We start from the raw sequence: 23,039 nt of genomic DNA, 5'->3' as shown, positions 1-23,039 counted from the left end.
ATACCACCTAGTTACATGATAAACTGACAAACAAGATCTACATCTACCAATTCAGAGGAGTCTCCCAAAATATTAAGTGAATAGAGTGAGATTAGATAAAGAATCATAATCCTTACATAAATACCTAAACATACAAATAGAATAGATATTATATATTGTTTAAGAACAAATACATTCTGAGTAAACGTACAAAAAAACATGCACACTAAAGATGACTTGTCAAATTCAAGGTGGTGGTAACCTCTGTGAGCAAGCCAAGGGGCAGCAATGGGGCTTAATAATAACTCTATTATCAATGTTTCTTTTTTTTTAAAAATGATCTAATGCAAAAGCATAAGCCAATAATGTCTGCTAACTGCAATCAGCATGTACACCAATGTTTGGTATATTTTTCCTTAACTTTCCTGAACTATTTTATAATTAATAATTTTAAACTGATTAAAGAGAAGAAAATATAAAGTTTAGGTGCTCTCAAATGAGAAATACATTTCTAGGTCAAACAGGATAATACATAAAATAAAAATTAGAAAAAAATATAAAAATTAGAATACCCCAGAAAAAAGCACTTACAAATTTATAAAAGGCATAAAAACATCAGTAAAAGGAATAAATGCCATTTTAGAGAAATGGGCAAAGATAATAACTGAGAACAAATAAATACAGAAAATTTTTAAATGTTAGACACTTATTGTCACCTAGGCAAGGGATACGTTTTTAGAAAAGCAAAAGCAACCTTAAAAAGACACATTTCATAGATAGCTAGTGGGAAGCAGCCACATAGCACAGGGAGATCAGCTAGGTGGTTTGTGACCACCTAGAGGGGTAGGATAGGGAGGGTCGGAGGGAGGGAGACGCAAGAGGGAAGAGATATGGGAACATATGTATATGTATAACTGATTCACTTTGTTATAAAGCAGAAACTAACACACCATTGTAAAGCAATTATACTCCAATAAAGATGTTAAAAAAAAAGACACATTTCAAAAGCAAATAACCTCAAAGGAATTTCAGTAAAGCAAGGAGTTAGAGGGTTCAGTTTCAGGTAGAAGACAATCTATATTGTTCCAGGCTTTAGCCTTATTTAGATGTGGAGTAGGAACGATGCTTTGGTGGGTGAGGAGGGGTGGGGCAGGGAGGGAGCAAGTGTTGAAGGGTACAAAGGGGGTGACCAGCCCACTGAATTCTTTGCTAGCAGCTGGAGTTTCCTGCTTCTTAATTTTAAGAAATGGAAAACAGTCCATTCTTTAGGGATCCCCCTTTCCATGTTGATATGCTTGGGCAAGAACAGCTACATCACAACCAGAGTAATACACACAAGGCAAATGTACAAGTACTGAGGGTCTACTGTGCGCCAGGCACAATTCTAGGCGCTAAAGACCCAGCAGTGGACAAAGTGGGCTGAGTTGCTCTCCTCCAGAAGAAATAAATAAACTCACGGATAGAGAGTAGGAGGTCAGCTGTTGATCACCACCGCTGGCAGCAGAGAAGAGGAGGATCCTTGGGTGTGGATCGGGCATGCCATTTCCCCCTGCCCAGCTTGAGGAGGTGCCCTTGGAGGACTGAGTCAGGCAGTGTTTGGGCCAGAGGGGGTCAGGAGGGAGAAAACAAGTGTGAAAGCCTGGGGCAGGGTAGGCGTATTCAGGAAATAGCAGAAAGGACATCACCAGGGGTGGCACACACTGAATATCATTTTACAGGATGATATTAAATAATCAAGGAAATGCTCATAAAATATTGCTGAGTATAAAAATAAGGCCAAAAGCATGGGAAGATTATAGTTCTAAATTTTTTTGTTTAAAAATCTGTATGTGCAGAGAAAATGGTCTAGAAAAGTATATGTCAAAAGTTTTAAGTTAAAGTTTTGGTTTAAGAATCTGTATATGCAAAGGAGAAAAAAGCATAGAAGAGTATACATAGATAAAATACCAGGGATTCTTTTTTGGTGCTGGGTTATTTGTGATTTTCATTTCTTCTCTTTCCTAAAACTTCTTGAATACATTTATTTAACTTTTTAAATTTAAGCAAAAATCAAGAATAATTCGACTTCCTTTTCTGATAGTATGGTACACTAAATGTCATAGGGAAGAACAAATGTGACTCCATATTAGATCTGTTTCTTTAACTTTAATCTTTGTATTCTATTGCTTTTGCTTAGAGTTAAGAAAGTTGCCTATAGCCTGAAATATACAGGAGAGCCGATTCCCAAGGCTCTGACCTTTTCCATTCATACAGAGATAAAAAGTTGCAGAACAGAGAATAACATTTGTCTTGTTGGAGGTTTACAGGAACATCATGACCTGACCTGGATGGACAGCTGCAAGAAAAAAGGATTCTGACACCAAGAAATTTGCAACAAACAAGCACACCCCTCCCCTTTTATTATAAAAGAAGCCTGAATTCTGACTAGAGTGAGATGGTTCTCTAGGACATTAGTCTACCGTCTTCTCCATCTGCTGGCTTTCTGAATAAAGTCATTATTCCTTGCCCCAACACCTCATCTCCCAATTTATTGGCCTGCGGAGAGCAGTGAGCAGAATGAGCTTAGACAGAGTAACATAAATATCCTGAAAGCCCCTCCTGCTGAAAGCAATTAAAAATGGTAGAAAAGTTTTAAAATATTTTTGAAGTGAGTCAGCAAGATAAGAAAGAATCACAGCCCGGGAAAGAAGTAGAAGCAGGGACAGTTGGACAAGGGGTGTTGTACCCCACGGTGCCTCCTGGACACATACCACATCCTGGAGGAAGGGTGAGGCAGTTCAAGGACCGTGGGAAGCAGGGACTCCAAGGGCACAGCCCCAGGGACACTGGCACCAAGGAGGCTGCAGCGAGGGAATGGGGCTGCCTCCAGCTTTGGGGGACACAGCACCACAGGCTGGCCCCCATGTGGCTGGTGCGCTGAACTCATACTTCTCACAGTGAGACTCTGAAATCTCAGATTGAGGATTTATCCTAAAGAGGTCACAGATTGATACTGGCCTCACCAGTATGAGTCAATCTTAGAAATCTAATGATGAGTAAAATTAGCAAGTCACACAAGAATAACTATTGAATGAATGTGGTCAAAAGGTACAAAATTCCAGCTATAAGATAAATAAGTATCAGGGATGTAATGTACAACATGATGACTGTAGCTAGCACTGCTGCATGGTATACATGAAAGTTGCTAAGAGAGTAAATTCTAAAAGTTCTCATCACAAGGAAAAAATATTTTGTGTGTGCGTGTGTGTGCATGTTTGTGTGTGTATGTATCTATGTGAGATAATGGAAGTTAACTACACTTAACTTGGTAATCATTTCTCAATATATGTAAGTCAAGTCATCAAGCTGTACATCTTAAACTTATACAGTGCTGTATGTCAATTATATCTCAATAAAACTGAAAGAAAAAAAGAATACCATGTGTTCCATTTTGATGATTTCAAAAAACATAAAATTTAACCATGTATTGTGTAGGAATGTATGTTGATAAAAATTTAAAGGAAAGCACTATAGCTCCAAAATATAGGAACTCCAAATCCTACATAGTGATAGATTTAATCACACCTTTTTCAGAAAGGGACAGATCAAATAGCTCAAATAATTAAAGACAGAGAGGCTTTGAAGTCACAATTACCAAGGTTACATTCATTCATGAAAGAATGTGCTTTATTTTCAAACACATGTATAATTTTCAACATAAATTAACCATATCCTGAACCACAAAAGCAGTAGCCATAAATTTCAAGTTAATATCATTTAAACCACATTTATTTTCACAAAGCAATAAAATAAGAAAACAATTTTAAAAAGCCAAATGTTTACATAGTTTTAAATTAGAAATCAAATAGAAGTAGAAACCACAAACTATTTTTAACTGAATAATACATGGAATGGGGAAGGCAAGAGGGACAGTCAGAAAAACAGATATTCTCAAAAGCATTGATTAGATTCAAAGATAGATTAAAATAAATTAAATTAAGTTTTCCACCCAAGAATCTAGGTATAAGAACACAATAAACCCAAAGAAACTAGAAGGAAAAAATTAATAAGAGAAAAACAATTTGATTCAATAAAATAAACCCACACACAAGACTTTCAGATGATCAGCAGCACCAAAAGAATATTCTATGAAATCACCAATAAACAAACTTTAAGAAAATAAAAAGTAAAATAGGGAAGACACAAATAAGTAATATAGGTAACAAAAGGCACACAGGAGTGCCAATACAAAGAGAAATTAATGTTATAAAAGATTTATGTGCAACTTTCAGTTAAAATAAAGGTTGGTTTGAGAACCATAACCTATATTGACAAATCCTCTCCGTCCCATTTTATTCCTACAAGAGAGCTTCCTAGTAGATAACCATTAAATGTGCATCTTGTCACTTTTGTGATAAACCACACTGAAAATTAGACAATTTAAATGAACAATAGTATTGAAAATTAGAGACTTAAAGGGAGGCAAAGGGCAATTATGAAGCTAGCCCACTGTACATGGGAATATTAGCATGGATCAACTTATTTCTCCCCATTTACATGCAATTTAAACAAATGGGAGGTGCATTTTTAATAGGGAAGAACAAATCTGACTCCATATTGGATCTATTCCTTTAGCTCTAACATTTGTCCTCTGTTGCCTGTGCTTAGTCATGCTGGCTCTGCACCTTTTGTAAAAGAATGTTGCTTATAGCCTGAAATATACAGGATAGCCTATTCTCAGGGCTCTGACCTTTAAGAGTCCATTCATTTAGAGATAAAAAGTTGCAGAACAGAGAATAACATTTGTCTTGCTGGAGGTTTACAGGAATATCGTGACCTGACCTAAGTGGACAGCTGCAAGAACAAAGGATTTCTGCACCAAGAAGTTTCAATAACTAACCACACCCCTTCCTTACTTTGCCTTTAAAAGTGCTTTGCTGAAACCCTTTGGAGAGTTTGGGGCTTTGGGGGCACGAGCCACCCATCTCATTGCATGACTCTGCAATACATTTTCTCTGCTCCAAACTCCAGTGTTTCGGTTTGTTCGGCATCACTGTGCATCAGGCAAGTGAACTTTTTCAGTAACACATTTATGCCAATAAGAACATGAACTGTGATTTTGAAAACTGTCCCCATCTCTTCCTGCCACCCTTCTGCATATCAGTCACACACAGTGGGGTGGAGGAGTGAGCTCCTGTGCGCTGACACCACGAATCATTCCTATGGGTCAGTGCTCTGATTTATTGCCCCACAACGTGCATCAGCAAGAGGAAACCCAGCACCCCTAGCATGGTTCTAGCTACAGTGTTTCAATCCAAAGGAAAAATAAAAGCCCACAAAATGGTTATAATATTTCCATCTCATCGTCTGCACCTGGTCCCAGAAGCCAAACATTTCCACATCTTGGCAAGATGAGGTGTCTTCCACACCATCTCTCTGGTGCATTGGTATTGGGAAGGTCATCAGAAGCTCTAAGGGTGGTCATGGCACCGCGGACATTCACACCTCAGCCTCAGGAGTGTGCACCTCCCCAACACTGGTCCCGTCCTTGCCAGGCCTCTTGGCCCCCTTCTCTAGCACCTGGATGGCTTTATACTTAATTTCTCCAAAGAAAGAAAATGGATATTGGAAGTGGGCTCTCAAAAAGGATTGCCTTAACAAGAGTTTGTTCCCACAGTGCCCAACTCCTGGGGCACAGACTGTGTTTAAGCTTCCTGGGTTTTCAATAAGAACTAAATTCTGAAGAAAGATTCACAAGATGTCTCCATTGCTCCTTCTTAGGCAGTTAACAAGCATTGTGACCTCCGTCTGATTTACAGGACAGTGTACTCCCTGTTCAGGCTGGGTAACCTGCAGGAAGCAGGCAGGGTCACCCTCCAGCTTGCCCTGCCCCCTCCCTGAGGCAGGAATCCCCCACAGGTGATGCCCATGACTAGGGCATTCCAGGCTTCCCTTTGTCATCAAACAGGAATGAATGTAAATCCCTGAAGACCTAGACTGGAGAGAAGACTATATTTTCTACACAAAAAAACTACTCTAGATCAACCTAAGGTATATTTTGGCATTATTTTGCCAGGCAGAGATTTTTATTGAAAATATCATGGTTTGGGGTATTTTTCATCTGCTGTGTTTCCCCTGCAAGAAAGAGCAGGCTGCTTGATGAATTGAGGGATCCCAAACTTTCTTGACCTGTCCCACCTCTGCCCATCCACCACCTGGTTATTCTGCCATGACAGCCCTCAGGGGTCCCCACTCCAGGGACAGGCAACGAACCTGTCTGTACAAACCTTGTTAAACTCACCCTTTTCTTCCTTGTTACTTCTTCACTTTACTCCCTGAGCCCAAACCCCTTTGTCTTGTCCATTCTTCACAAATGTATTGTTTCTTTGTCTAAGAGGTGTGAAAGCTTCCTGCTCTGGTCACTTCTCTGGGTCTTCATTCTCTGGTGAAGGCTCCTATGTATGTATAAAAATTCAATAAAATATGTATGCTTTTCTCCTGTTAATCTATCTTTGTTTAATTTGTTTAACTTTCAGGCCCAGCAAGGGACCCTAAAAGAGTCAAGGTCAGTGTTTTCCTCCCCTCCACCATAATAACCAGAGCATCCAAACCTCTTACCTCTCACAGTCTGTCTGTGTTCACCAGCTCAGGGACATGGTCACACATGACATTTTAGTCCTGCAGTGTGACCAGGTTTAATTTTAGTATGTGAGATGAGAAAGTCACCTACTTCTCAAATAACTTAGATACTGACATTTTACAATAATAAAAAAACATTGTTAATCCTCTCATTGTCATTTTAAAATTCAATAGTGGAGTTTATTCTAAGTTATAAAGATATGTCTTAGGACTCAAATATATTTATTTAAAAATAAATAGTTCATAAAATCACGCTCCCAAAAATCACAATATAGGGACTTCCCTGGTGGCGCAGTGGTTAAGATTCCATGCTCCCAATGCAGGGAGCCCAGGTTTGATCCCTGGTCAGGAAACTAGATTCCATGTGCATGCCGCAACTAAGGAGCCTGCCAGCCACAACTAAGATCCGGCACAACCAAATTAATTAATTAATTTAAAATTTTTTTTAAATCACAATATAAAACATGTGTTCTGTCCTATAAACCATGATAGAGACCTGCAGAGAGCATGGCCATAAGCTCTCTGTTCCCCTTTACCTTTTCACCTCTAGTCCCTCCCCTGGATAGCCAATTTAACCTGGTGAGTGCATTCTGAAATTTATACCTTATAAAAAATACAAATACACATAGATATGTAAACAAATGCCACTATATAGTCACATTTATAAACAGGGACTTGTGTTGTTGATAGTTTTTAATTATCCAATTTATTTATTTTGAGTATGTGATAAACATAGTACAAATTTCCAAAGATCCAAAAGCATAAAAGTTGTACTGAGTTGAAGAGTGTCCCTCAAAAATTCATGACCATGGGCTTCCCTGGTGGCTCAGTGGTTGAGAGTCCGCCTGCCATTGCAGGGGACACGGGTTCGTGCCCCGGTCCGGGAAGATCCCACATGCTGCGGAGCGGCTGGGCCCGTGAGCCATGGCCGCTGGGCCTGCGTGTCCGGAGCCTGTGCTCCACAACGGGAGAGGCCACAAAAGTGAGAGGCCCGCACACCGCAAAAAAAAAAAAAAAAAAATTCATGTCCACCCAGAACCTCAGAATGTGACCTCATTGGAAATAGGATCTTTGCAGATCTAATTCATTTAGGATTTCCAGATAAAATTATCCTGGATTTAGGGTCAGCCCCAAAGCCAGTGACTGGTGTCCTTAAGACAGAGATGAGGACACCTGGAGTCACAGAGGGAAGAATGCCAGGTGAAGACAGAGGCAGGGATTGGATGATGAAGAGGCAAGAAGGGGTGCTCCCCTAGAGCCTCAGAGGGCACATAGCCCCACCCACACCTTGATTTCAAGCTTGTTGATTTCAGGTTCTAGCCTGTAGAACTATGGAAGACTAAATTTCTGTTGTTTTAAGCCACAAAGTTCATGGAAATTTGTTATGGCACCACAGGAAACTAATACAAAAGCAAAGTGTGTAATCCACCCACCCTTTTCCTGTGTTCCACATTTCCTTTCCTGTGCATTTACTGTCATTAATTTCTTATATGTATTTCCAGAAACAGTCAGTGCTTACCAAATACATTCATCTCTATGTACTGTTTCAAATGAATGGTAGGAGGCAAGTACACTCTGCTCTGCACCTCACTCTTCCCTCTCAGTAATACATCTTGGAGTTCATTTCACATTAGTTCATACAGTGCTGGCTCATTCCTTTTAGCAGCTGCACACTCTTCATTTAACTATTTTTCCCCAATCTTTTGCTACTACTATAATTAATAGGGAAGAACAAATCTGACTTCATATTAGATCTGTTCTATTGCCTGTGCTTAGCCATGCTGGCTCTGCACCTTTTGTAAAAGAAGTTTGCCTATAGGCTGAAATATATAGGATAGCCCATTCTCAGGGTTCTGACCTTTAAGAGTTCATTCATATAGGGAGAAAAATTTGCAGAAAAAAGAATAACATTTGTTTTATTGGAGGTTTACAGGAACAGTGTGACCTGACCTACATGGACATCTGCAAGAACAAAGGATTCCTACACCAAGAAGTTTGCAACAACTAACCACACAACTCCCTCACCTTGCCTTTAAAAGTGCTTTGCTGAAACCATTTGAGGAGTTCAGGGTTTTGGGGGCATGAGCCACCTCTCTCCTTGCATGGTCCTGCAATAAAATTACTCAGCTCCAAACTCCGATATTTTGGTTTGCTTGACCTCACTGTGTGTCGGGCACGTGAACTTGCATTCGGTTACACAGCAAAGCTGCAATGAATGCTCCCACACATTTTCCATTTGCACAAGTGTGGGTATATTCATACACTATATTTCTATCAGTGCAATTGTTGGGACAAAGGATGTATGCTTTCTAAATATTAATGGTTATGGTCCAATTATGCTCTCACCAGCATCATACAGTTCCTATGTCCCTGCACACTTGCTGACAGAGCGTGCCATCAGCCATCTCTATGTTTGACAATCTGATGAGGGGAAAATGGCATTATGATTTTACTTTACTACCTATGCATATGTATAGGAGCAATTTTAATTTTCTTTTCTGTGAAAAGGTAAAATACTTCCCTATTTTTCTATTGGTTTGTTGAGTATTCTGATTTACAGAAGCCCATTACAGGTTAAGAAAATTTATATTTTTCTGTCATATAAATGGAATATAATGTTCCCAGATTTTTATTTGTCTTCTGACCTTGCTTATGGTGATGGATGGTTGCTATTATTTTTTAAATTACCTATAATTTATTTCTCACATGTTTGATGTTACTGTATTTTTGTGTGTATGGTAAAATATACACATATACAAAACTGACCATTTTAACCATTTTTAAGTGTGAAGTTCTGTGGCATTAAGTATGTTCACATTGCTATGCAACCATCACCACCCTCCATCTCCAGAACTTTTTCATCTTACGAAATTGAAACTCTACACTTTAAACACTAACTCTTCATTCTCTCCTCACTCAGCCCCTGGCAACCACCATCCTTATGATGCTGTGTTTTTGAATCATACTTAAAAAGATATTCCCTATTACCTATCAACATTGTCTCATTTTATTGAGGTAAGTTTTGGCTTTGTTTTCTAGATTTAAATATTTGATGTATCTGTAATTTATTTTTGGTAAAAATATAAAGGAGGCATATAAATTTACTTGTAAATGCAGTTTCCCAATCTCATTACAGATCTGTTCTCTACCGATTTTTATTCCAACCTGGAATTTAGACCTATTTTGCAACTTTTTTTTCCATTCATCTTTCTTTTCAAGAGCAGGCTTCATGCTCTTTTAATTATAAAATCTTAACATATGTTTTAAATTCTGGGTAAGGTGTTCCTCCCCTATCACTCTTACTTATTTTCCTAGCAATTATTTGTTTATTTTTTAATACAAACTTTATTATCAGCTTGTCTAGTTCCCACAAACATACTCTGTTGGTATTTTGTTGCAATTATGTTAAATATGTAAATTACTATAGTGATAATGTCATCAGGATGCTATTTCTTCTTATCCAAGAGGATGGCACACCTTTTCACTTGTTCATCTTTTGTATCACTCAGGAGTATCTTACATATTTCTTCATATAAGAGCTTTCACATTTCTTATTAACTTTATTTCTAAAAGTTTATTGTTATTGCTAAAAATAATAGTCTTTCTACCATAATACTGTTTAACTTGTTGTAGCTTGTATATGTGAAGTCAATTAATTTCTGTGTGTATTAATTTTGTACTTAATCAGCTGATTTCATCTTCTATTTGCTTGTAATATTTTTTCCTTCAATTTTCTTACATATTTCAAATACACAAATATATCACCTGTGAATAATGGCCATTTTTTTCTCTTCTCTTACATATATTTTTGGCTTTTGGTATTAGCTAGTAATTCTGGAACAATGTTAAATACTAGTGGTAATGTTTTATCCTTTCCTTTTACCTAATTTTAATGGAAGAGATTCTTGTGTTTTCTCATTAAACATGACACTGGTCTTTAATTTGAGATTACTCACTCATAGACACGTGTACACACATGCAAATGTGCACACACAAGATTTCATTATGTTAAGAAACTATCTACTGTTATTTTTTTTTAATAAATTTATTTATTTATTTTTGCTGTGTTGGGTCTTCATTTCTGTGCAAGGGCTTTCTCTAGTTGTGGCAAGTGGGGGCTACTCTTCATCGTGGTGCATGGGCCTCTCACTATCGCAACCTCTCTTGTTGCGGAGCACAGGCTCCAGACGTGCAGGCTCAGTAGCTGTGGCTCACGGGCCCAGTTGCTCCGTGGCATGTGGAATCTTCCCAGACCTGGGCTCGAACCTGTGTCCCCTACATTGGCAGGCAGATTCTCAACCACTGTGCTACCAGGGAAGCCCTCTACTGTTATTTTTTAAAGGGATTTGATCAAAAATAAATGTTAGATTTTTTTAATGTCTTTTCAGCATCTACAGAGACGATCATGTTTTATATACAAAAGTATCAGTTATAGTAATAAAATTGCATTGTACTCAGAAAACTGTATTGAGATTTCTGTCTTAAACTATACTTGCATTTTAAAAAAATAGACCAGAAATTTGACAATTATTTTAATGTTGTCGGACAGAATATTTTATTAATATTTAATTTAGGATGTTGCATCAACATTTATGACAGGTCAATCAGTAGGTTTTTTTATTTGCTCTTTTAATTGTTGTTCTATGATTTATAAATTTTATTTAAATAATTTGAAAGATTTTCTGCCTTTTCTCTGCTCTTCAACAGTTTACAAAGACTTAGACTTACCTATTCTTTAAAGTTTGGGTAGAATTTCTGTCAGTGAATTTGTTACTGTAATTTCTTTTGTGGTTATATCTTTCATTTATGGTGTTTGCTTTCATTTATAGTGTTGTGTATCTTTTGCCAACCCAGAGGATTTTATTTAATTTTTGTTCCAGCAATGAACTTTATACATTTAACACATTTAAAAACTGAATCCTCTGTTTCTTTAAATGGTCCCCATTACTTCCTTACTGTAATAATGTTCCTAGGGCATTCCCACTGATAAGCACCTCTCCTCTCTCTTCCACACTGTATTTTAGTTGATTATTATTTTAGTGTTTACCTTTAAAGTTTAAAAATATGTATCCCAATATTATCTTATTTATCCATTTTGAAATGGTTGTCTTGACACAAGACAAGGGCATCAGAATACTCAAGTTATCGTTTACCCTTTCTCCTACTGCCTTTGGAGCTTGGGCTGGTTGGGTGTTTTATACAGCATTAGGGTCTGCAACATTCACAGCATATTCTCTAATCATAATTCCTACATTGGCTTTAGTTTTGTTTCACTAAAAAGATTTAGTTGCAATTGCCTGTCTTTTTCCCATAATATATTCATTCATCTGTTGGTTATCTGAAATTTGTCTTCAGCACTTTCTTCAGGACCTGCTAAAAGGATCTACAATGACTTAACAATGTTTGTTCTGCTGCCTTTATAATTAAAAAGCTCTTTGCCTTGGAATAGAATTTTGGCTATACTTCCATTCCATGAGAACTTAGAAAGTGCTGTTCTACTTTCTTCTAATATTAAATGTGTATATGGAGAAGGCTAAGGCTTAAAAGCAGTCATGTGTTTTGTCTCATTAAATGTGGCAAACATCTACATGGATGAAAAGGAACTGTTTTTCTAGTCTTGCTTGAAGTTCAATAATTTTGTTAGTATACTTTTAATATATAATGTTTTGTGTTAGTTTTTCCTAGACAATCAGTTTGTAGATTTAAAATTGTTTTTCTTTATGGAATGTTTTCTTTAAATGTATGTTTATATATTTCCATGGGTTTGCTCTTAAATTATATCTCTTCTGTTTCAGCAATCCTTAATTAACATATATGGTACTAATTCTCCATCAAACTATAATTGTTTTTTTAAATTTCAGATATTGTAAGGTTCAGGGGTCAGCAATCTTCCCATCTGTCTTGAGATTTCTCTTCTGCTTGAAGCACTCTCTGTTTCAGAAACTTTCACAAGTATTTTATTTACCTACAACTCTCAGCTGATACTTTCTAAATCAAGGCATATCCAAAAATACTGACTTTAGCCCTGACAAGTGAATGGATTTTATTTAGGAATATGTTCTTGGATCAAAATCCTTTCCTCTTAGTATTTTGTTGACATTATTTCACTGTCTCTGAGGTCCATGGCCAGAGAAGAAAGGTCTAATGCTAATCTTATTTCAATTGTTTAAGTGTCTTTTTCTTTCATTTTGGAAGCTGAAACAATTTACACTTTATACTTGGAATGTCAGGACTTCAAAAAGATACATCTAGGCATCTCTTCACTTTTTAAATTAATCTTTTCTCTACCTAATGAGCTTTTTCAATCTGCAGGCCCAAGACTTTATTTTTTATTTTATTTTATTGTGGAGAGAACGCTTAACATGAGATCCACTGTCTTAACAAAATTCTAAATATAAAATACATTATTGTTGATTGCAGGTACAGTGTTGTACACAGATCTCTAGAGCTTATTCATCTTGCTTGACTGAAATTTTGTGCTTATTGATTAGTAACTCCCATTTACTCCTCTTCCAAGTCCCTGGCAACCCCCATTTCACTTTTTGATTCCATGAATCTGACTATTTAAGATACCGCTTATGGGCCTCCCTGGTGGCGCAGTGGTTGAGAGTCCGCCTGCCGATGCAGGGGATACGGGTTCGTGCTCCGGTCTGGGAGGATCCCATATGCCGCGGAGCGGCTGGGCCCGTGAGCCATGGCCGCTGGGCCTGCGCGTCCGGAGCCTGTGCTCCGCAGCGGGGGAGGCCACAACAGTGAGAGGCCCGCATACCGCAAAAAACAAAAAAAAAAAAAAAAAAAAAAAAAAGATACCGCTTATAAGTAGAATCATGCAGGATTTGTCTTTTTATGACTGGTTTATTTCACTTAGCATAAAGCCCTCAATGTTCATCCATGCTGTCACATATTGCAGAATTTCCTTCTTTTTTAAGGTTGAATAACATTCCATTTTATGTATATATCCCACATTTTCTCTATCCATTCATCTGTCCATGAAGATTTAAGTTGTTTCCATGTTTTAGCTATTGTGAATAATGCTGCAATGAACATGGGAGTAAAAATATCTCTTTAAGATCCTGATTTCAATTCTTTTGGATAAATACCCAGAAGTGGGATTACTGGATATATGGCAGTTCTACCTGTAATTTTTGATGGTTTTTCATAGTGGCTGCACCTTTTGCATTTCCATCAATAGTGTGCAAGTATTCCATATCCTCACCAAATGTTGTCTTTTGTACTTTTGATAATGACCATCCTAATAGATGTGAAGTGATATCTTATTGTGGGTTTGATTTGCATTCCCTGATGATTACTAATGTTGAGCACCTTTTCATGTACTTGTTGGCCATTTATTTATATGTCTTCTTTGGAAAAATGTCTGTTCAGATCCTTTGCTCATTTTTTAATTGGGTTATTAGTGTTTTTACTATTGAGTTACAGGAGCTCCTTATATATTTTGGATATTAACCCCCTTATCAAATATATAGCTTGCAAATATTTTCTCCCATTCTGTAGGTTGCCTTTTTACTCTGTTTATTGTTTCTGTTCCTGAACAGAAGTTTTTTTAGTTGGATGTAGTCTCACTTGTTTATTTTTGTTTTTATTACCTGTGCTTTTGGTGTCATATCCATGAAATCATTGTCAAGACCAATGTCATGAAGGTTTGCTCCTATGTTTTCTTCTAGGAGTTTTACAGTTTCAGATCTTATGTTTAAGTCTTTAATCCATTTTGAGTTAATTTCTGTATATGGTACAAGATAAGGGCCCAATGTCATTCTTTTGTATGTGGATATTCAGTTTTGACTCAAGAGAAATTTTCCTTTTTTTATTTAATCATTATCTCTCTTTGAGCTGTTTATTTTTATCTCTTTGGACTGCTGAATCATTTGGTTGTTATAGTTCCTCAAATTACTTTCAGTTTCTAACATTTTTTCTTTCATTATTTCTACTCCTTCAGTACTTTTGTTCTAAATTGTGAAATATTTTTCCAGTTTGTCCATAACATTTAGATTTGGGAAAGTCATTTTGTGCTCTAACTGAACCTCCTTTTAAGCCTTATTACATTTTTGTTAAAATTGTCAACTGGTTTTTCTGCCTGTTCTGCTTCGCTGATGTTGACTTGTAGCTTGTAATTCCCCCTAAGTTCACTGTTACTCTTCTTTGGCTGCTCACATTTCTGTACACACCCTCAGCTGCTGGGTCACTTAGAGTCTGTAGAGAAGTGGTAAACCAATAATGTGGGCAGATCTACTTCCTTTCATGCTGACTGGCAGTGAGCAAGCTTACAAACTGTTAAGTCTCTGCCAAGGCAGAAGGATGAAGCATTTTATATATATGTAGTCTGTAAACTGCTGTTCCTCAAAATTGGTCCTTCAACAAAAAAATAAAAGTTATCTACATAGACATATTCCACAGCCTGAACCCTGTACTCAGATTTCCCTTATACACCCCTCACTGAAGCCAGCCCCATCTTCTGCATATAACATGTCTTCTATAAATAGTAAATTCCCTGTTCACAGCAATGGATAGATTTATACAATAGCTAAATCTTCAAGCAATCCTGGGCAAACAGCCTAAAAAGAGGAAGCCCTGTCACGTGCATTATCCCATGTCATCCTTACAACAGCCCTGTGAAGCATAGGCGATGCCCCTCCCTCCCAAAGGAGGAAACAGAGGCCCAGAGAGTTAGCCATTGTCTCCTGTTAAAATGGAGAGGCTGTTGTGTGGCTCTGACTTAGCCTGAGGTTAAACCTCAGGTCTGTGCACCACACCCTCCCTTCCCATGTTTCCAGAACAGCTAGAGAAGCGGTCAGTGGCTGTGACTCAGACTGCAGAGAAGTGGCACTGAGACCACAAGTGAGTACTTTACAAAAACTACCATAGGAAACTAATTTCAAGCATAATAGAGAACGTTCAAACTTAACTAGTAAATTAAATACGAAAAATTACCACAAGATACCATGCTGGTCTGACAGCCTGACGAAGATGAAAACCACTGACCTTGCTCAGTGCTGGTGGGAGTGTAATGACAGGCGTTCTCAGTCCCCGTGAGTGGAAATAAAATGTTAGCAATTTTGTGAAAAAACACTTGGATGTGTGTATCAAAGAACCTTTAAAGGGCTGTTTAAAATGTGATGTGATAATTCTAATTCTGGGGTTTTATCTGAAATGAGGTCAAAGATTTATGAAGCATGTGGTTTGTTTCAGCATGATTTAAGATTAGAAAAAGTTGAAAATAAATTATATATCCAACATAAAGAAAAAAATATGTAAAGAAAAATAATCCCACAGAAGAAAAAAGTCTGGAAAGAGTTGTGACAAATTGCTTGAGTTGGCTACTTCATGGATGGAAGTCTGGATAGGTATACATTTTTATAATTACATGTTTTTAAATTTTTCTATCATGTGTTATTTGATCATCAGATCAAATATGACAGGCCCCAGTCTGGCCTGCTGGAGGTTATAACAGAGTAAGGAACAGCACATAGAATCACGTATGTGCAGTAAGGCAGGAAGTTCCTCTTGTTGTAGTAGGGAAATCCTTGAATGCTGATAGGGCAGGAGATCAGAATAGAATCAAAGAACCTACAAAGACTGCAAATAAGCACATGAAAAGGTATTCAACATCATTTGTCATTAAGGAAATGCTAATTAAAACATGAAATACTGGGGGCTTCCCTGGTGGCTCAATGGTTGGGAATCTGCCTGCCAATGCAGGGGACACGGGTTCGAGCCCTGGTCTGGGAGGTCCCACATGCCACGGAGCAACTAAGCCTGTGAGCCACAACTACTGAGCCTGTGCGTCTGGAGCCTGTGCTCTGCAACAGGAGAGGCCGTGACAGTGAGAGGCCCATGCACCACGATGAAGAGTGGCCCCTGCTTGCCGCAACTGGAGAAAGCCCTCGCACAGAAACGGGGACCCAACACAGCCAAAAAATAAATAAATAAATAAATAAATAAATAAATTTATTTTAAAAAACATGAAATACTGATACTACTAAGAGTGTATTAGAATGACTAAACCCAAAAAGCTGACAAAACCAGTTGCTGGCAAGAACATGGTGCAAAAGGAACTCTCCTCCATTGCTGGTAAGAATGCAAAATGGTACAGCTGCTTTGGAAGAGTTTCGCAGTTACTTACAAAGTCAGACATGTTCTTTATCATGTGATCTAGCAATTGCACTCCTAGGTATTTACTCAACTGATTTTAAATTCTGCCTACACGAAAACCTACCTGTAAATGTTTGTAGCCACTTTATTCATAATTGCCAAAAACTGGAAGCAACCAAGACATCCTTCAAATCTGTGAATAGATAAACAAATTTTGGATGGAATAGAATGAAGTATTATTTAGCAATAAACAGAAATGAGGCTATCAGGGGGTACAAAAACATATGAATCTTCAATGCACATTGCTAAGTGAAAGAAGACAGTCTGAAAAGACCATATGCTGTGGGATTTCATTATATAGAGACAAGAAAGAGTGTTTGCCAGGGATTTGGAAAGGGAAGATAGTTGAATCATAGGGTATCTTTTAGTGTAGTGATGCTATTCTGTTTGATTCCATAATGGTGAATACATGAAACCATGCATGCATTTGTCAAAATGCATGGAACTTTACAGCACAAAGAGGAACCTTATGTATAAAAATGTTCAAAAATCATTTGGGAAGTCAGGGACTTACAGGGTTGGATGTAGACTGTGACAAAAGAAACTCACTGTATTACAAATGTATGACACAACCTTACCAAAGAGAGTGGGGGGGGAAGTGCTGACCTAAGTAGTTTCAGAAATGAATATATATTGTAAGACTGAGGCAAAAGAAATGTGCATAAGCACTGTACTCTAGATGAAAGTGTTGTTTTCTTTCAAGATATGGGTTAACACACCTGAAACTACCATACACATATATGGAATTAGAAAGGAATTGAATGGTAGAGGGTGGGTGCAAGAGTTCTCACTGTTAAAGCAGGAAGTTACATACAAGCAAGGGTAGGAGGCTAAAATGATCCATAGGTAATGGATTAGAGTTGGAGACATCAGTACCAACTCATGTTTAGCTTCATATAGAGGGGTACATACAAAAATATTTATAGATCTGTTAATATCCATAAATATAGACACATATATAGTATGTGTACTTACAAATTTCCTTGCTCTTTCAGCCAAGAAGATCTAGAAGAAATGACTCCCTGGTAGCACCTAACACTCATATCTTGGTTTCTAATACTATTCTTCAATAAAAGGAAAAAGGACTCCTTGGAGAAATGGCTTATTCTTGAGGCAGGGAATATACAAGATGAGAGCCTGGAACATCTTATTGTGCCCCCCAAAAAGGATATACTAAAACACACACACACACACGCACACAAAGTGATTGGATAAATAAATAAATGTGGAATAATAGACTAATTTCCTCTGTAGAAAAATTTCAAGTAATATATGCAGATACTCCACATTAAAGAAGGCAAAGTGAAACTGTCCCCTCCTTAAGTGGGGGCTGTGCATAATGACTTCCCTCCAAAGAATACAATATGCAAGGGGGCAGGGAGAATAAAAGTTGAGGAACCAAAAAAACACTGGTCACTCAGCCAGGTGATCAAGGTTAAGATCAACAGTGATACGTCATGTGGATAATATGTACCCTTAATGTGATGTAATGAGAATGGCTTTACCTCTGCAGTCTTCCTCCTAAAAACCCATATGTTTAGTCTAATCCTGAGAAAAACATTAGTAAAATCCCAACCGAGGAACATTCTGCAAAATATCTGATGAGTACACCTCAAAAATGTCAAGGTCATCAAAAACAAGGAAAGTCTGAGAAATTGTCACAACCCAGAGAACCTAAGGAGACACAAAAACTCAATGGAATGTGCTGTCCTGGATGACATCCTGGACATAGGTAAAACTAAAGCAAGATGAATAAAGTATGGACATTAGTTGATAATAATATACCAATATTGGTTCATTTTTTTGTGACAAATATACCATATTACAGTAAGATGTTAATAATAGGGGAAACTGCCTATGGGGTATATGGGAATGCTATGTACTATCTTCACAATTTTTTCTGTATATCTAATACTATTCTAAAATAAAAATATATTAATAAAAATAAATCACATTATCACTGTATTTAATTAAGTGCAAGTTTATACATAAAACATTTAATTTTAAAAAATTATGAATTATTTATTTTTTGTTTTTAATTGATTGCCTTGGGAGACTGACCTAAGAAAACATTAGTAAGATTTATGTCAGAGAATGTTTTGCCTATGGTTCTCTTCTAGGAGTTTTATGGTGTCATGTCTTATACATGTCTTTAAGCCATTTTGAGTTTGTTTTTTGTATATGGTGTGAAGGAGTGTTCTAACTTCATTGATTTACATGCAGCTGTCCAGCTTTACCAACACCACTTGCTGAAGAGACTGTCTTTTCTCCATTGTATATTCTTGCCTCCTTTGTCAAAGATTAATTGACTGTAGGTGTGTGGGTTTATTTCTGGGCTCTCTATTCTGTTCCATTGATCCATATGTCTGTTTTTGTGCCAGTACCATGCTGTTTTGATTACTGTAACTTTGTAGTATTGTATGAAGTCTGGAAGGTTATGCCTCTGGCTTTGTTCTTTTTGCTCAAGATTGCTTTGGCAAATCTGGGTCTTTTGTGGTTCCATATAAATTTAGGATTATTTGTTTTAGTTCTGTGAAAAATGTCATGGATAATTGATAGGGATCACATTAAATCTGTAGATTGCTTTGGATAGTATGGCCATTTTAACAATATTAATTCTTCCAACCAAGAGCATGGGATATCTTTCCATTTCTTTGAATCATCTTCAATTTCCTTTATCAATGTTTTATCGTTCTCAGCATATGTCTTTCATCTCCTTGGTCAGGTTTATTCCTAAGTTTGTTTGTTTTGTTTTGTTTGATGTGATTTTAAAAGAGGTTTCTTTTCTTTTTTTTTTACTTTCCCTTTCTGATATTTCCTTATTAGTGTAAAGAAATGCAACTGATTTCTGTATGTTAATCGTGTATTCTGCTATATTGCTGAATTCGCTTATCAGTCCTAGTAGTTTTCATGTGGAGTCTTTAGGGTTTTCTATAAGTTATCTGCATACAATGACAATTTTCTTTCTTTCCTTCCAATGTAGATATGTTTTATTTCTTTTTCTTGTCTGATCAGTGGGGTTAGGACTTCCTAATCAAACTTATAAGCTTTTGCACAACAAAGAAAACCATCAACAAAATGAAAAGACAACCTTCAGGCTGAGAGAGAATATTTGCAAACAATATGACTGACAAGGGCTTAATTTCCAAAATATACAAACAGCTCATACAATTCAATAACAAAAAAACAAAGAACCCAATCAAAAAAATGGGCAGAAGACCTTAATAGACATTTCTCCAAAGGAGACACACAGATAGCTAATAAACACATGAAAAGATACTAAAAACTGCTAATTATTAGAGAAATGCAAATCAAAACTACAGTGAGGTATCACACCACTCTGGTCAGCATGGCCATCATCAAAAAGGCTACAAATAATAAATGCTGGAGAAGGTGTGGAGAAAAGGGAACCCTCCGACACTGTTGGTGGAAATGTAAATTGGTGCAGCCACTATGGAAAACAGTATGGAGCTTCCTTAAAAAAACTAAAAATAGAGCTACCATATGATCTAGGAATCCCACTCCTGGGCATATATCTGGAGAAAACTCTAATTCAAAAAGACACATGCACCCCAATGTTCATAATAGCACTATTTACAATAGCCAAGACATGGAAACAACCTAAGTATCTATCAACAGCTGAATGGATAAAGAAGATGTGGTATACTTTCTCCCTTTCCTAATCTTTTCCTTGGACTCCCATATCCACTTTGTGGTCATGGGTTGACAGTAATTATAGCTAATGTATAGATCTGGTGCAGGAATAAAATTTTGAAATGAAGTGTGACTAAAAACAAAAAAAGATGTGGTATATATATACAATAGAATACTAGTCAGCCATAAAAAAGAATGAAATAATGCCATTTGCAGCAATATGGATGGACCTAGAGATTATCATACTAAGTAAAGTAAGTCAGACAGAGAAAGACAAATATCATTTGTTATCACTTATATGTGGAATCTAAAATACAAATGAACTTATTTATTTATTTATTTATTTATTTGTGGTACGCAGGCCTCTCACTGTTGTGGCCTCTCCCGTTGCAGAGCAACAGGCTCCGGACGCACAGGCTCAGTGGCCATGGCTCACGGGCCTAGCCGCTCTGCGGCATGTGGGATCTTCCCGGACCAGGGCACGAACCCATGTCTCCTGCATCGGCAGACAGATTCTCAACCACTGCGCCACCAGGGAAGCCCCCAAATGAACTTATTTACAAAACAGAAACAGACTCACAAACATAGAAAACAAACTTATGGTTACCAAAGAGGAAAGGGGGGGAGGGATAAATTAGGAGTTTGGGATTAGCAGACACAAACTACTATATATAAAATAGATAAACAACAAGGTCCTACTGTATAGCACAGGGAACTATATGTAGTATCTTGTAATAAACTATAGTGGAAAAGAATATATATATATATATATATATATATATATATATAACTGAATCACTTTGTTGTACACCTGAAACTAACAGAACAATGTAAATCAACTATACATCAATAAATTTTTTTAATTAAAATATTATGAAAATAATGGAAACTTTCTAAAGCAATGTAGATAGTTTGAATCACAAGTAATTGAACCTTGGTCTTAAACAATTCAAAATATTATACTAGCTTTTTTTCCTGTTTTTTTTTAGTGAACTAATTGTTAAAGACCCTGAATCATGTCAAGGTTTTCTTCTATTTTGATGTTGAAGTCTTTTCTTATTATCTTGTAGTTGTAGTCACAAAGGCTTTTATGTAAATATACTTTTCAGTGTCTACAAAGAGAAATGTAGCTTGATAACTTTTTTCTTTCTTTTTTAGACAATTTTGAGTGTTCATCTGAACTAAATATTCCTAGAATATGCACATAACAACTGAAGGATTATTTTTATCAGTTAATCTATAAAGTTTCTCAAGAAAGGGGAAACAAAAAAGATGTGAGGAAGCAGTCTTTAAACAAAGAGCTAATTATCTTCTGTAAGGACAGGGAAGAAAATTTAGAAGTATTTTTAAAAAAATTTTGACATATACACACATGAAAGAGAGTGTCGTGAAACCGGTTTTGACATAATGTGGGTCTCTGAGAATTTTAGCAAGTCATCTGACCAAAAAGCCCACATTTAGTCCCCAAGAAAGAAAATGAAGGGGGGATCCTCTCACTTAAATAAGATGGTCTCTCTTTCAGACAAATAAGGCAATTCCCTCATGAGGCCTTTTTTAATTCTTGGTTCCTAAAGTCTCTAGAAAATGTCCAGCCAAATGTTGAAGTTCATGCAACGGGATGATGTGCCAGCCAATTTTTCTTTATGATCAGATCTGCATTTTTTGGCTTCAAAAGATCAAGAAAAGGTGGGAAGGTCTTTGGAAATGTCAGCAGTAGCTAATCCTGAACACTGTTTAAAGATGCTGCTTAGAGAGATTGTTTCTCACATTTTTCATTAGCTTTAGCTAAAGAATATTTAAGGAAAATTTTGGGCCTAAATTGCCTCCTTGGACCAATTAAAGAAAGCAGACTATTGAACAGTTGGAATTTTGTTTCCTTTTGTTCTAAAGCACAGCTCAAATGAACAATTTCATCCATATTAAACATTCTCTAAAGTGGCCTCTGTGGTTTCAAATTGTTTTTGTGCAATTGTGCCAGTTAGAAAGATATGCACAAGAATTGGACTCCTAAAGGTAAAGCATAAGAAAGGCAAGAGGTCAGCCTGGAGGAGGTATGGTTTATACTGAAAAGACCCCACAAAAACTGCCAAGAGTCTGTAAGGACAGCTCTTGTGTATTTCTGTATCTCTGGAACTTGACAAAGACCACACATCACCTACTAGGGCCAGACAAAATATCCTGGTTTCAAGCAGACAAAACTAAATTCAAAAAGCAGACAGGCCATTAGACTAGCAGGTGTTAGGACCTAAAAAAACAGTCTTGCCAAAGAACAATGCAAACCTGGCCTAATAACAAAATCCCAAGGGACCTGATTCCTAAGAAAACATAATAAACCCAATGCCAAAAGGCTTCAAGGAAAGAGAGAAGTTTAACTCAGCATGAACTTACCTTCCTGCCAGGGCAGGTGGCACCTGGTGTAGGTGGAGGCACAGGGCCTCCTCAGATGTGGGCATCATCACTGGGCCAAGTCTGCCAGGCAAGGCAAGAAGCTCCCAGAACTTCTATTTCTGTCAGCGCCCTCCACCAAAGACCAGCAGCAACATCCCTGTAGTTGGACAAGTTGGTTTGATTATTCCTTGAGGTGAGAGAGAACATGCACTATAGGGAATCATGGCATCTCC

The sequence above is a fragment of the Mesoplodon mirus genome (genome assembly GCF_964341445.2).
Source record: "Mesoplodon mirus genome assembly, chromosome: 4".
Classification (NCBI taxonomy): domain Eukaryota; kingdom Metazoa; phylum Chordata; class Mammalia; order Artiodactyla; family Ziphiidae; genus Mesoplodon; species Mesoplodon mirus.
This window is presented reverse-complemented; position numbering follows the sequence as displayed.